The 14,085-nt window shown below is 38.6% G+C and overlaps 1 protein-coding gene across 6 annotated transcripts in view; it reads right to left on the minus strand.

The window, feature by feature from the left end:
- MAPK10 (mitogen-activated protein kinase 10) overlaps positions 1 to 14,085 on the minus strand; it is a 617,840-nt gene that overhangs the window by 460,159 nt on the left and 143,596 nt on the right. The gene's annotated exons all lie outside the window — the stretch shown is intronic.

Here is a 14,085-nt window from a genome sequence, read left to right on the forward strand (position 1 = left end):
ATCGGCAGGCGGATTCTTAACCACTGCGCCACCGGGGAAGTCCCCTCCCTTGTCTTTAAATGTTTATTTTTATTATGATTAAAGGACTTGGTATTCAGAATAATTGGTCAACCACTATAGACTGGATTTTTAAGTCTTTTTCAAAATAAAAGTGCAGGGACAGTATGAACTTTGCCCAACACCCAAATTCTGACTTTCTCTTTAAATGCTCTTAAAACCTTAGACAGACACAAAGCCAGAACACATCAAATTTGACACTGTCTCATGGTAAATAACAAGAATAATTACCATTTGTTGGAGGTCACTATGTGCCAGGCAATAGGCAAAAGCTTTACATACACTGTTTTATTTAATCCTCACTACTTCTTAATAGAGTGGGTAACATCATCCTTATGCAGAAAAGGTAGCTGAAGCTCAAAGATGTTAACGCGAGCCCAATTATATCACTATAGTTGGGAATCTATATTGGAATATATATTCAACCTAGCTTTGCCTGATTTCAGAGTGCATGCTTTCAAATATATACATGCCCTCCCCTGAAAATCATCCTAAAATTTGAAAAACAGTTATAAATATCCAATGTAAATGTGTTTGAACTCTGTTGTAGTTTTAAGAACCAAATTATATTGGTGGATGATACTAAAATGGCAACGATTATTAACCTGAATTCACCTAAGTAAACATTTTTTAAAAGCTGCATTAAAAATTGTATAGTTCAGGGCTTCCCTGGTGGCGCAGTGGTTGGGAGTCTGCCTGCCGATGCAGGGGACGTGGGTTCGTGCCCCGGTCCGGGAGGATCCCGCGTGCCGCGGAGCAGCTGGGCCCGTGAGCCATGGCCGCTGAGCCTGCGCGTCCGGAGCCTGTGCTCCGCAGCAGCGTGTGTGTGTGGCGTGGGGGGCACAGCAGTGGGAGGCTCATGTACCGAAAAAAAACAAACAAAAATAGATGCATTTTAAATATTTGAACTAATTTTTCAAATTGTTTATTTAAAACAAAAAATTTGCTCTACCATCCAGTTAAGCAGATATTTTCATTATGTTTGCTGTAACTTATCCTCTCTATGAAATGAGATTACAAAGTCACTTAAAGACTATGTCCTACTGTAATCTGCATGATATTCTGCTCAATGTTGGCATTCTGTTAATATTTACTAATAAAGGAATTTAAACCACAGAAACAAGCAGAGAGAACCAATTAGTTCTCAAACTAGAACAACATTACCAAAAAGCATTCAGCAGAAAATTAGTGCATGAGAATGGTCCAAGAAAAAAGATGGAGGATGGATGGACCAGGATGCAGTTTCAATGAAAATAATCAGGAATCAATTTTGTGATTTCAAAATATTCTTACCCACAAAGGAGATTTGTCTGCAGGTCATCAATTCTAGGACTCATTTCTTTTACCTTTCAACATTTCTGAAATTAGATATGTCTTACACTTGACTTCAATCATAATCCTCAACGTTTTTTTTTTTTTCTTTCCTAGTGGTGCATAAAATAAATGGGACATCTACAATAGATAGTATGGTAGCCAGCATCCAAAATGGCTCCCAGTGACCCCTACCTCCTGGCATTCACAACCTCAGGTAGACACCTCCAACACCGTACCAGGGCGATCGATGTAACCAATAGAATACGGTAGAAGTGATAGTATGTCATTTCCAAGATTAAGTTATAAAAGACACTGTTGCTTTTGTCTTGGTATCTCCTCTCATCAGTCACTTTGCACTTTGAGGAAGTCCGCTGCTATGTCATGAACACTGCCTTGGAGAGTTCACATGGCAAGGAACTGAGACCTTTTGTTAACAGCCAGCAAGGAGCTGAAGCCTCTTGCCAACAACCTAATGAGTAAGCCATCTTGGAAGCAGATCTTCCAGCCCTGGTGAAAGTATCAGGTAAAAAGAAAGTAACCGCTGCATGGCTGACACCTTGACCACCACCTCATGACAGACCCTGAATGAGAACCACCTTATGTTGCTCCAGGTTTCCTGACCCTTAGACACTGTGTGTATTAATAAATGTCTGCTAATTTGGGGAATAATTTGTTATGCAGCAATAGATAATTAATAGAGATAGTCTCTTAGATTCAATGAAATAGAATAAAGAAGATTTGTGGGAGGGATTTATTTAGAGAGATCTTAAGAGTACTGTAAGTCCAGTCCCAGTCCAGCCCCATCTGCTACCCCAGATGATGGGGTAGCATCATCACCAAAGAGAACTGAGAAGGATGGAGAGATGCTTGTCCTTCATTTCATATCTATGAAAGGGGTTTTAATAGTACTAGTCAGAGTGCATGTAACTACTGCAGTTGGGCACACAAAGTGAACTGGAGGGTGATTCCCACTTGAAGAGCCAATAAGCATGAAACTATGCTTGGCTGCTGTGGCAGGAAAGAGGGAAAAGTGGCTACCTTGGCTTGGCCTCAAGACCTTGAGCTTGTCAGGCCAAGAGATATGTTGATACACTCCAAGGTATAGATGAATCTCGGAAGTGGGCCACCTGAAAAAAAAAGTGGCCTGCAGCCAATTAAACTTGGCAGGAGGACCAGCTGGAAGAGTCATAGGGCTCAACAGAGTGAGTATATATAAAGCAGATCAGCAGAAAACCAAGGCTGAGAGGGAAACTGAAGCAGGAAAAATAGAGCCTCACTGCCTGTGTCAGAAAAGATGCAAGGAAACTTCCAAATCACTCAGGGGAGAAAGACCCAGCATCAGACCTCTGCCAAACCTAGAAAGCATAAAGCCATGCTATGGCAAGGTAAATTAAGAATTTTCAGTCCCCCTTTCCTTCCCTCCTTCCCTCCTCCTACTCCAACTGAAGATCTTGTAAAAGCAGGTAGCTAGAGAGAGAGAGAGAGAGAGAGAGATACTTCCCCACAGCTAGCCCGAGCTAGGGGAGGGAAAAAGATTTTAATAACTGACCTAAGGTGCTGTTTCCAACTTAAAGTAAATAAATTACTTTACTACTGAGTAACCAGAAAATCTAGCTCTGTCCAGTTTTCATCCAGGAGCTAGGGAATCACATTCCCCACTGAAAAAATTGTAGAGAGATAGTGGGAGACAAAAATAAATTTGCATTTGTATTGCATCCCACAGATTGTGCTGGTCAAACATACCAGCTCCACAAGTCTGGGAAATGTTGCATACTACAGCTCCCCTTTAGGGACACATAAAGTATCTGAAAAACATATCAGGAAAGTTGCATGCTTAGCTTTCTTAAACCTGTATATCCCAAACTTGTTTGAGCATGGATCCCTTTCTGTTCACTTACAATCTAGGTTCTAGAATCAGTTCTTGTGCAAGTCACTTTGCTCAGTTCAGCCTGGATTTCCCCATCTTGGAAATAGAGATAGTAATAGTACCTATTTCATATATCATTTGAGAGCATGAAATAGTTCAATGTATATAAAGTACTTGGCACATAATAAGTATCCTAAAAAGGCTAAGGAGGGGAAAAATCTGCAGAAAGTTGGTACCTAGTTTTTTTCATTTTTTCAACTTGATCACTTTTGTCAAGGAAAATATTAAAGTTACATTAAATGATCAAATGTGGTTTCCAAGTCAATAAACACTGTCTATGTCACCCTCGTAACTCTGCAACTCAGAGTTGTGTTGGTAGCTCAGGGTCTTGTACCCTCCTGATCTCTTGTTTCTCATAGTTGCCCTCCTTGTAGCTACACTCATATTCCCATGGATCAAAATTACTTCTTTGTTTCATCAGGATATTCCTTCCTTCAGAGAGTAGGTGGTCTTTGAACTGCTAAAAACAAAGGCTTTGTCTTATTTATCTCTGAATCCACAGCACCTACCTAAGTCCTATTACATATAAGATATCCAAGGAATAATTAAGGAGAGAAAAAAGAAAAGGAGAGAGAAAAAGGAGAAAAGAAAGAGGGTTAAAATATTTTGCCTTAATATGTGAAAAACAGATTGCACAAAGTTCTCTAGCATATATTGACAGCTTAAATAAGTTGAACTAATTCACATAAATATAGCTTTCATTTTATATTTCTCCCTTGAATATGTTGAAAATTTTATACTCTAATTCGTTATTTTAGTGATTACTCTAAAATATAAAATGGATGTTTATCTTAATATCAGATGATATAACACTCTTCCCTTCCTCTCAATTATTATAAGGACTATGAACACTTTAACTCAAGCTATACCTTTTCATCTTGAAAGCTACTGCTTTCCAGTATTTTAACTTACCTTCTTCTTTTTTACGCCACAAATTAGGTATCGTTCTTGATGTCTAACATGCTCAATGGTTATTTAAATTTATGTACATGTTTACCGTTTCTTTGCTCACGTTTTCTTCTCAGCTCTTCCTTCTGAAATTATTTTGCTTCTTCTTGAAGTAAATCTTCTAGAATTTCCTCTAATGAGCATTTAGTATACAATTGTTATTGAGAGAGTTTTACATGGCATAGAATTCTAGATTAATAAGAATTTTATCTCAGCTCCTTAAAAGTTGTATTACAATGTCTTCTGGCTCCTATTGTTGCTGTGTAGAAATTAACTGTAAGTAATTATCATTCAGCTTTTAAGATCTTCACTTGTCTTTGAGGTTCTACATTTGCAGTAGGATAGATCTCAGTGTGGATTCATCTTTAAAGATTCTTCTAGGGGTTCATTCTAGAATTTGAGTTTCAAACCCTTCAACATTTTGTATAATCCTCTCTATTATCTCTTTAAAATATTGTCTCTTCCCCATTTTCTCTAGTCTCTCTCTGGTACTCCAATTAGATATATATTATGCCATCTTACTCTATCTTACATATCATGTACCTCTTTTTCATAGTTTCTAACTTTACAGGTCTATTCTTCAAGACATGTTACACTTCATTATTCCTTTCCTTATCACATCAAATCTGCTGTGTAAACAGTCTTTTGGGTTTCACACAAACTTTTATATATACTTCATTTCCAGAAGCCCTTCTTGTTTTTTTTTTAAATCTAAATGGTTAGTTTTGGTAGACTATTGTTTTCTATGGTATTTATGATAGTATCCTGCATCTTCTTTAAAAATATTAAATATCCATACTTGCATTTAGTATCTGATAACTTCCAATACCCAGTCTTTGCTGGTCTGATTCTGTAGCTTGATATTTTTACTGGTCTTTGCTCATGGTTCCACGTACATTTTATGATTTTTATTGCCTGCTTATATGCATAGGAATTTTATCTGAAGGACAGCACTGAAGCTTGAGTTTACAATGAATTCCTCCAGAGAGATTTGCCTTTGATTTTGCTTAGGGCGTAGGAATACCCAAAGCCTGAGAGCACTTAAGTTTTCAGCCAAAGTTTCTTCAAATCCTCAATAATATGGATTTGGGCAGCCCCCGCAAAAAAAAAAAAACAAAAAAAAAAAAACAAAAAAAAAAACCTATGTTAGGGCAGGCCTCACGGAGACTTCTCAGGAGACATGTTTTCTCCTGCTTTTCCAAGAGCCATTGAAGAGATAGGCAAGAATCCCTACATACCCGCCAGGAGACAGAAATTTTTCTGGTCTATCCACTGAGGATATGGCAGATCTAGCTTTATGGCCCAATCTTTCACTTTGCATAAGTCCCAAGATTGGTCTCCCATAGGCCTTTCATAGCTCATTAAAGTGTCTCTGACTCTCTCTTGCCTTCTGACTCATGCCTTCTTGTCATTTCTCCAATAATTTCCCTTATTTTCCTAATGGATCATCTAATCATTAATTTTAAAAAATTTTATACTGGACTTATAGATGTTCTTTACAAGAAGAGTTACTCCAGATATCTGGTACACCATATTATCAGAAAAAGAAGTTCCTGAATCTATAAATAGTGGTATTTCTGGCACTTTTGCACAGTATCAGACAGTGTAGAAGGAACTGTTCTCACTGAACTAAAATACCATCAACCAGGCACCCTCCTTTTTTTATTTTTGAATGGGGATGGCTTTTCTTCTGAACACAGTGGAACACAGTATTGAGGAGATAATAGATAGATCGATAGATAAACTTTTCTCACTTTTTCAGTAACAATTATGACTTGTCTCTCTGCCATGAAAAAAGAGAAAAAAGTGCTGTGATTTTTCAAAAATAGAGATGGCATATTTATGAGTCCTTCCACAAGGTAAGGCTAAGGAGTTACTTCCTAACAATATTTTATAATTTATTTTTTAACACAAATTCTCCTCACAAAAAATGTCTTCATGAAGAAGGTATATTAATAGTAGCCAGAATGCAGCCCAATACTACTATGTATGTACCAAATGATAAGGAAATGGCTGTGCATTATTGTTATCTCCAAAGAGACTGTGGTTTCTTTTTCATTTGTCAAGATGCAAGTTCAACCAACTTATTGCATTGATTCTGTACATTGAACATCATTTTGTGGTTTTGTTTTTTTTTTAGCTTTAGAGAACTTCTGAGGAGAAAAACACTATATGTGAATAATAATATTATCATTCAACAAGAAAGAAAAACTGCTTTCCTCTGTTTTGTATATTACCAGTATTCTTTTTTTTTTTTTTTTTTGGAAGATTATCTGGGCCTGCCACTTGCTTCCTCAGCACAATTGAACACATAATTGCTATGTAAATTTGGATTTCCACATGCTTCCAGAGGAACACAGACCATTTGGTATTGGAGATTTTAAAACAGTAATCACTTGGAATACGGTACATTTGACTTAATCTGTAAAATGAAGATAATTCTTATCTGCCTTGCATGGTTTAGTATTAGGATTAATTACTTAATTTTGGATAAGTAATTTGAACATGAAAAGCATTACATAAATGAAAGTACTAATATTAAAACAGAAATTACTGAGCCATTCTGTAAAAAGCACAGACATATATTTTCTGCTTATTATTATTGTCATGTGTATTATTAGATCATTATCTAATAATTTCTGGATTTAAAAATATAAGACAACAAATAGACCTTTTTTCTTTATGACCTGACACTCACATAGGTATTTTCCTTCTTTCACAAAAGTAACATTGAACATGCTATTACCACGTAAATCAGTGATTCCTTAGTACAGTGATGTTGACCTGCTTCATAAAACATTGTTATATGGCTTGGAACACTGCAATTTTTTTTTTTTTTTTTTTTGGTTGGGAGAGCATTGAGAAGAAATAACAAGTCTCTTTTAAAAATTACTTGCTTAAAATAAAATAAAATTTAAAAGTCAAATATATATAGATATTGCAATAACTTTAAAATCCATTCCCTAAACCAATGGAGAAAAAATACATTCCATTTTAATTAAGGAATTACAGATGTCCTACTATCTACCCATGCAGATTCCTGGTCATATTAAAAAAAAAAACCCAAGAAATAATTATTGATTGAAAAGTTAACATTCTGTAAGAAGAGAGGGAAGAACAGAACAAACATAAAACTGATCTGTTATTAAATGTTTCAATGACTCTTCATTTTCCATAGCATAAACTATAACTTTATCAGCACAGTACTAAAATCTTCATCATTTTCCCTACTGCCTAATTCTCAAACCTCAATCATTCTTGCCTTCAATAATTTTTAAATAGTTATTTACTGAGCATGTACTCTGTGCCAGGCTCTTTGTTAAGCGTTGGGAATACAAAAAGAGGACGAGGGGGAGAGAGAGAGAATTCCTGACAGCACAGAGATAAGACTCTAGCAGGAGATACAAAAAGTTAACTAAACAAATGGTTAATTGTATATACTGTGTAGTTGGGTCAGGGACTACAAAGGTTATTACTGGATGCCACAAGGGCTTATGATAGAGACCTAATCTGAGGGGTAGAAAAATTGTTCCTACAGAAATGCCATTTAAGCTAAGGTCTGAAGAACAAGAAATTATCCATGCAAAGTTGCAGGGATATGAAGAGGGGCAGCTGACAGTATGAAGGCTCTGAGGGGAACGAGGCCTGACACGCTAGAGGAAAAGAAAGGAAGTGGCTAGAGATGGGGCTACAGGAGTAGGTGAGGGCCCAGATTAGAGAATACTTGTAACCAGCTTAGTACCCTATTTTAAGAGCAATGAGAAACCGCTGACGTATTTGAAGTAGTAGGTGTGAAATATTCACAAGTGTGCTTTTTAAAAAAAAATCAGTCTGGCTGTTGTATGAAGAAAAAACTGACAGGGACAGGAACGAAAGCTAGGCTATTATTGTTAGAAGGTTATTGCAGTGGCTTAGGATAGAAAAGATGATAGGAAATAAAGAAAGAAAGGAGGAATAAAAGGAGGGAGTGTGAGAGGAGAGGCGAAAGGAAAGAGAGAGAAAAGAAAAAAGTAAACTCTTAACTTCAAATGTCAAGTAATAATAAAGAAAAAATATTTTCTATCATATTAAGCAAAAAACTAATTCCCACCACATATACAGAACTTCTACAAATCAATAAAAGACTAACAACTCAATTTTTAAAATGAACAACGGACAGTTTATAAAAAAGAAAATACAAGTATTATAAAAATGATATGAAAACATCCTCATAATTAGAGAATTAAAAGTTAAAATAATATTTTGAGATTTTTTTCATCTATAATATTAGGAACATTGAGTAACATCAGTAACATTGAATGTCAGTTTGGGAGTTTAAGAAGTGTCGCATGACAAAATTGCTAAACAGGGTTTTTACTCAAAATGTTATATACTGTTCGTGGAAATTCACATTCCACTCTCACATAAAAGACATTTAAAAACCCTTCAGTAAAGAAATTACATTTAATTTGCCTTAACCCAGTGTTGCAGGCTGGCTGAGTCCTCAGAGAGCAAACTCTCTTAGGAAGCTTACTGGGAACTGGTCGTCTTCCAAGAGCTACAGCTGATAACAGGAGGTGCTGCTACAGAACTGCACTCACTCTTGCAGTGAGATGATAGGATCCCAGAAGAGCTAATGTCTGAGGGTGGCACTTAACCCTCAGATGCAAGGACAGAATGGCTTGACCCACAGGGATCAATGGAGATAGGAAATAAAACATAGGGTTCCTAGGGGGAAACAAATGGACAGCCAATTAGGATAATCCTTAATTTATATAGTCAAGGAGATCATAACTGGATGAACAGAAGGCTGAAGTCAGACCTCCAACAGGAAAGTCATGATCCTTTGCCCAATCTCCAGACCTGAGGCATTCTCAGACCCAGAACCCACTCACTTAAGTAGCGGCTGGGATTACATTAGGGAGGACTGTAAAAGACCATGGAAAATGTATGTAGTAATTCCCCAATCTTACCCCCAGGGGACCATAGCAATTCACTCAGTTCATGATACACTGGAAAAAGAGGATACCCAGATCTTCTGAGGGCTGTGGTACACAGGGTCTGAGTTGATGCTGATACTTGGTGTCATTATGGAAATGAGATAATAAACGGAGTTCTGACCAAATCTGTCTCATGGTTTTCATTCACATGGACAGACAAAAACATTAATTCATGGTCTTGATGTAGCGCTATAAACCTCCTGCTCCCTGTTACAATGAAGGCACTTGGACCATCTGGACATTCTATAGAGCATCACATTAATTCACTATATTGATGATATCATGTAAATCAGACCTGATTAAGAAGAAGTAGCTAGTATTCTGAGTGCCATAGTGAAATTAATGTGCTCCAGAGGGTAGGAGATAAACCTTACAAAGATTCAAGGGCCTCACTGATCTGGGTCATGCTCAACCATCCTCTTCAAATTAAAGAGCAAGTTATTCACCTTGTATATCTTAGTAGAAAGAAGAATCACAACACGAGGTAGGCCAATTTAGAATTTTAATGTAGCATATTTTGTTTGGAATATAGCACCAACCCATTTATTGGGTGATAAGAGAGACTGCTAGATTAGAGTTGATCCCAGATTAAAAAATAAAAAGGTTTTTATTGAAGGTCCAAGCTGTGGTATAAGCCATTCTTCAGTTTGGGCCAGATAACCTAGCAAATCTTGTGGCAGTAGAGGTATCTTTGGTAAAGAAAGACACCAAGCAGAATTTGTGGCAAGCCCCCCATAGGGGAATTGCAGCACAGAGCCTTGGGCTTCTAGGGTAAGAGTATATTGTCTGTAGCATAGAATTAGGCACTATTTACAAACAATTTCTGGCATGTTCCTGAGCTCTGGTGGAGTCTGAGCATCTGATCATGGGACATGAAGTCATAACTGCAGATGATGAGTTGGATACGGTCAGACCTATCCCACTGGGTCATTAGGTTAGGCTGGCTGGGATAGATATGGAGCCCCTCAAAGGAAGACTTGCCAACCAACAGTAGGAAGTACAGACAACTTCCAACTGTCTGCTCCTTCAGGGTCTGCCTCAGCAGCAGAGAGACATTCAACCCAAGGTTATACCATTCCCAGTGCCCACACCTAGTGACTGAGAGAGACAAGGGAGCCAAGGCCTGGCTCTTGCAGCCTGTTGCAGGATACCCCAACAGACACCATTTGCTGCAGAGCTCCCAACCAGGTCAGCCCAGGCCTTGGTGGACAGGGTGGAAGTCTGACTTCCTCCTCTGCCCAGTCTTGCTTCCTTCCACTTCGTTTCACAAACACAATTCTTTTTTTTTTTTTTAACTATTTATTTATTTGGCTGTGCCGGGTCTTAGTTGTGGCATGCAGGATCTTCACTGCAGCTCGTGAGACCTTTAGTAGCAGTGTGAGGGATCTTTTAGTTGCAGCACGTGAACTCTTAGTTGCGGCGTGTGAGATCTAGTTCCCTGACCAGGGATCAAACCCAGGCCCCCTGCACTGGGAGCGCAGAATCTTAGCCACTAGACCACCAGGGAAGTCCCAAATGCAGATTCTTTAAAAACATCTTGCACCCCAAATTTTTCCTAGAGTCTGCTTCCAGAGAACCAATTCTGAAAATACTTATAAAATGGAAGTGATGTATCTATCAGGTTCCGAGGGCACAAGAAAGCTGCACAAACATGTGGCCCAGATCCCCATGTCATTCACCACTGTTGTTCCAAGGTCTCTCCCTCAGCTCACACCTAGGACCTAACTGGGGCTTGAGTGGGGGTAGTTTTCCCCGTGACCAGCTAGTGAAGAACAAAAACTAAACTTAATTCACAGATGGGTCAGCTCAGTATGTTGGTGAAAGCTGATAAGAGACAGTTGCTAACTTACAGTGCTACTCAAGTTGATTCTAAAAGACAGCAGTGAGAGGAAACACCCCCAGTAGGTAGAGCTCTAGGCAGTACATCTGGCCATCCGTTTTGCATGGAGAGAGGAGTGACCAGTGTAAGAATACACATAGTCTGTGTGAGGCAAATTGCTTAGCTGTTGATCAGAGCCTCCCTCTAACCAAAGCTGATCTAGCTGCTATCACTGTGGACTGTGCAGTATGTTAGCAGCAGAGACAAATCGAAGCCTCCAATACAGAACCATCCCTCACAGACACCAACAAGCCTATTGATGTGACATTGATAAAAGCGCAATGATTTATTTTGATCAAGATTGACAAATATTCCCAATATAGGTTGAGATCCCTCATAACGTTGTTTGATAACAGATCAAGGGACACAATTTTTAGCAAAGGAGGTTTAGTAGTAAGCCCATGATAATAAAATCCACTGGTCTAACACACACCTCACCATCCAAAGCTGCTGAGCTGATAGAACCGTGAAATGGCTTCTTGAAGATACAGCTAAGGGCCAGTTTGGAGATGACATCCTGTGAGGACAGAACACTATCCTTTAGGATGTAATATACTCATTAAACCAATACCCTTTATTTGGTGCTCTGTCTCCAAAAGGTAGAATATATGGGAACAAAGGAGTAGAAGTAGGAGTTTTCCTGCTCATGATCATTCCAGTAACACACTTGAGGAATTTTTGCTTCCTATCCTTGAATCTTTCGGACCCGTGAGTCTAGATATCCTGACTCTCAGTAAGTACTCACTCCCACCAGGGGGTACATTGAGTCCCACTGAACTTAAAGCTATAGTGGCTGTCTGGTCACTTTGTATGCCTTGTTCTAGTAGACTAGCAAAAGGAAGTTAATATACTGGCAGAGATAATAACATCAGGAGGATAAAGGACTATTGCTACATAGTGGGGGCAGTAGAATTATGATTGATACTCAGATACCAATCATAATTGATATCTCTTAGTATTCCTGTGCCAGTTTCAACTCTAAATGGGTAAATTCAGGAACTTTGGTCTGATAAAGATGTGGTAATCAGGGGCCTAGACTTTCCAGGACTGAGAGTCTTGATCACTCTAGCACGCAGGTTATTAGAACTGGAGAAGTGCTAACCAGCAGGGAGAGAAGATGGATGGAAGGTAAAAGCAGAAGATAATGAGTGAAAGTTATGATCTCAGGATCTACTGTAGCAACAGGGGCTGTCGTTTTTCCTACTAATTCTCCTCTTAGGTTTTCCAGAAATTGTGACCAACCAGAATCCCGGGGAAGCAACACTTGCACAGAGTGAGCTTAATGTGAGAAGCAAGTGGATTTCATCACTGCAAGGAGAGGACTGTATCAGACACTGTTGATGCCCACCCAGATCCCTTTACTCCATTGGTGCCCCCAGCCCTCAGCTGTTGTAATTGCTCTTACTGGCTCACATTTGCCCCTTTCCCATGAGAATTGCCCTTTAGCAACAGGAGCTCCTCCCCCACAGGATGTTAGGTACTCCAGAAACCCCAGCTGCAGCCAATCCACAGCTAATAACTGCCTAATATAGGAATACAAAAGGCTGGACTCCTTTCCTCAAGGTAGGACTAACCTTTTGGTGCAACTAATAACTCTAGAACTCCCCATAGGATCAGGTTGAAGCTAGACTTCAGCTGAGAGCATATTCTGGCTTAGCTTTTTTCCCTTCTCCTATCCTGATTCCATCACCCCCTTTCTCCTGAGAGTGTTCCCATAATAAATCACTTGCATAAGAATCCCCACCTTAGGTTCTGCTCCTAGGGAGCCCAAACCAAGTCACTGCACCTCAGCTTCCTCACCCATATCTACTACTATTGACCCTTTGTTACAGAGAAGGAAACTGAGGTGTAATTATAAAATCCTTTTAAAAATGCTTAGAACATGCCTGACACATTAAATGTTCAATAAGTGTTAACTATTACTCATACTCTGCAAACCTTTTGAAAAAACAATATGCACTTGCAAAATTTAGTTTGCTCCATTATGACAAATTAGAGTCATAATCCCCTATCAGGCTCAAAGAAAGAAATTATCTCTCTTATTCTTTCTCATAAAGAGAAATTTTAAAATTGCTCATCCACAGGTCCTTTGCACTGTACAATACAGACCTACCCCCAAGTACTAGCTATGATATTTGTGTCTCACTTATCCAACATGTAGTTCTATGTAAGGGACCCTCATTAATCAAGGGCAAAGATTCCGCCTGATTTACAAACTTTCAACAAACTCAATTTTGTCTTAAATAGTTTTGTTTTGGGTATATATGTATAGTGATCTGGAAATGAGATAAACACAAAGAGAGAACAATAATAAGCCAAATAACTTTCTAAAATGTTGTCCACCTAATCCTAAGAAATAAATCTCAGTACTTTAAAAGGATTACCTTTGAAATTGTACTTCAAAATTAAATTTACCCTTCCCTCAAGAGGCGAGGGTTTCTGTCCATTTATTGAACACTCATGACAAATCTATCATTTATCTAACCTGTGTCATAAACTATTCCAAATCAGAGTAGCTTAAAATAACACACACCTTTTTTTTGTTTATGTTTCTGTGGATCAACAGTTTGTGCTGGGTTCAGCTGGGTGATTCTTCACTGGTCTCACATGGAATTACTCTACAGCTACAGGAATAAACAGGTTTGACTGGAGTCTTAATTTATTTGAGCTGCTATAACAAAACATCATAGGCTGGGTGACTTGAACAACATACATTTCTCACAGTTCTGGAGTCTGGAAGTCCAAGATCAGGACACCTGCAGATATGGTATCTGGTGAGAACTTTCTTCCTGATTCATGGATGGGCTGTCTTCTGTGTCCTCACACAGCAGAAGAGACAAGGATCTCTTTGGAACCAGGGCACCAATCCCAGTCATTAAGGTTCCAACCTCACAACCTAATCACCTCCTAAAGACCCACCTCCAAATACCATTATACTATATTGGGTATTGGGATTTAACATATGAATTGGGCAGGAGGGA

The sequence above is a fragment of the Stenella coeruleoalba genome, assembly GCF_951394435.1.
Source record: "Stenella coeruleoalba genome assembly, chromosome: 4".
In the NCBI taxonomy this organism is placed as follows: Eukaryota; Metazoa; Chordata; class Mammalia; order Artiodactyla; family Delphinidae; genus Stenella; species Stenella coeruleoalba.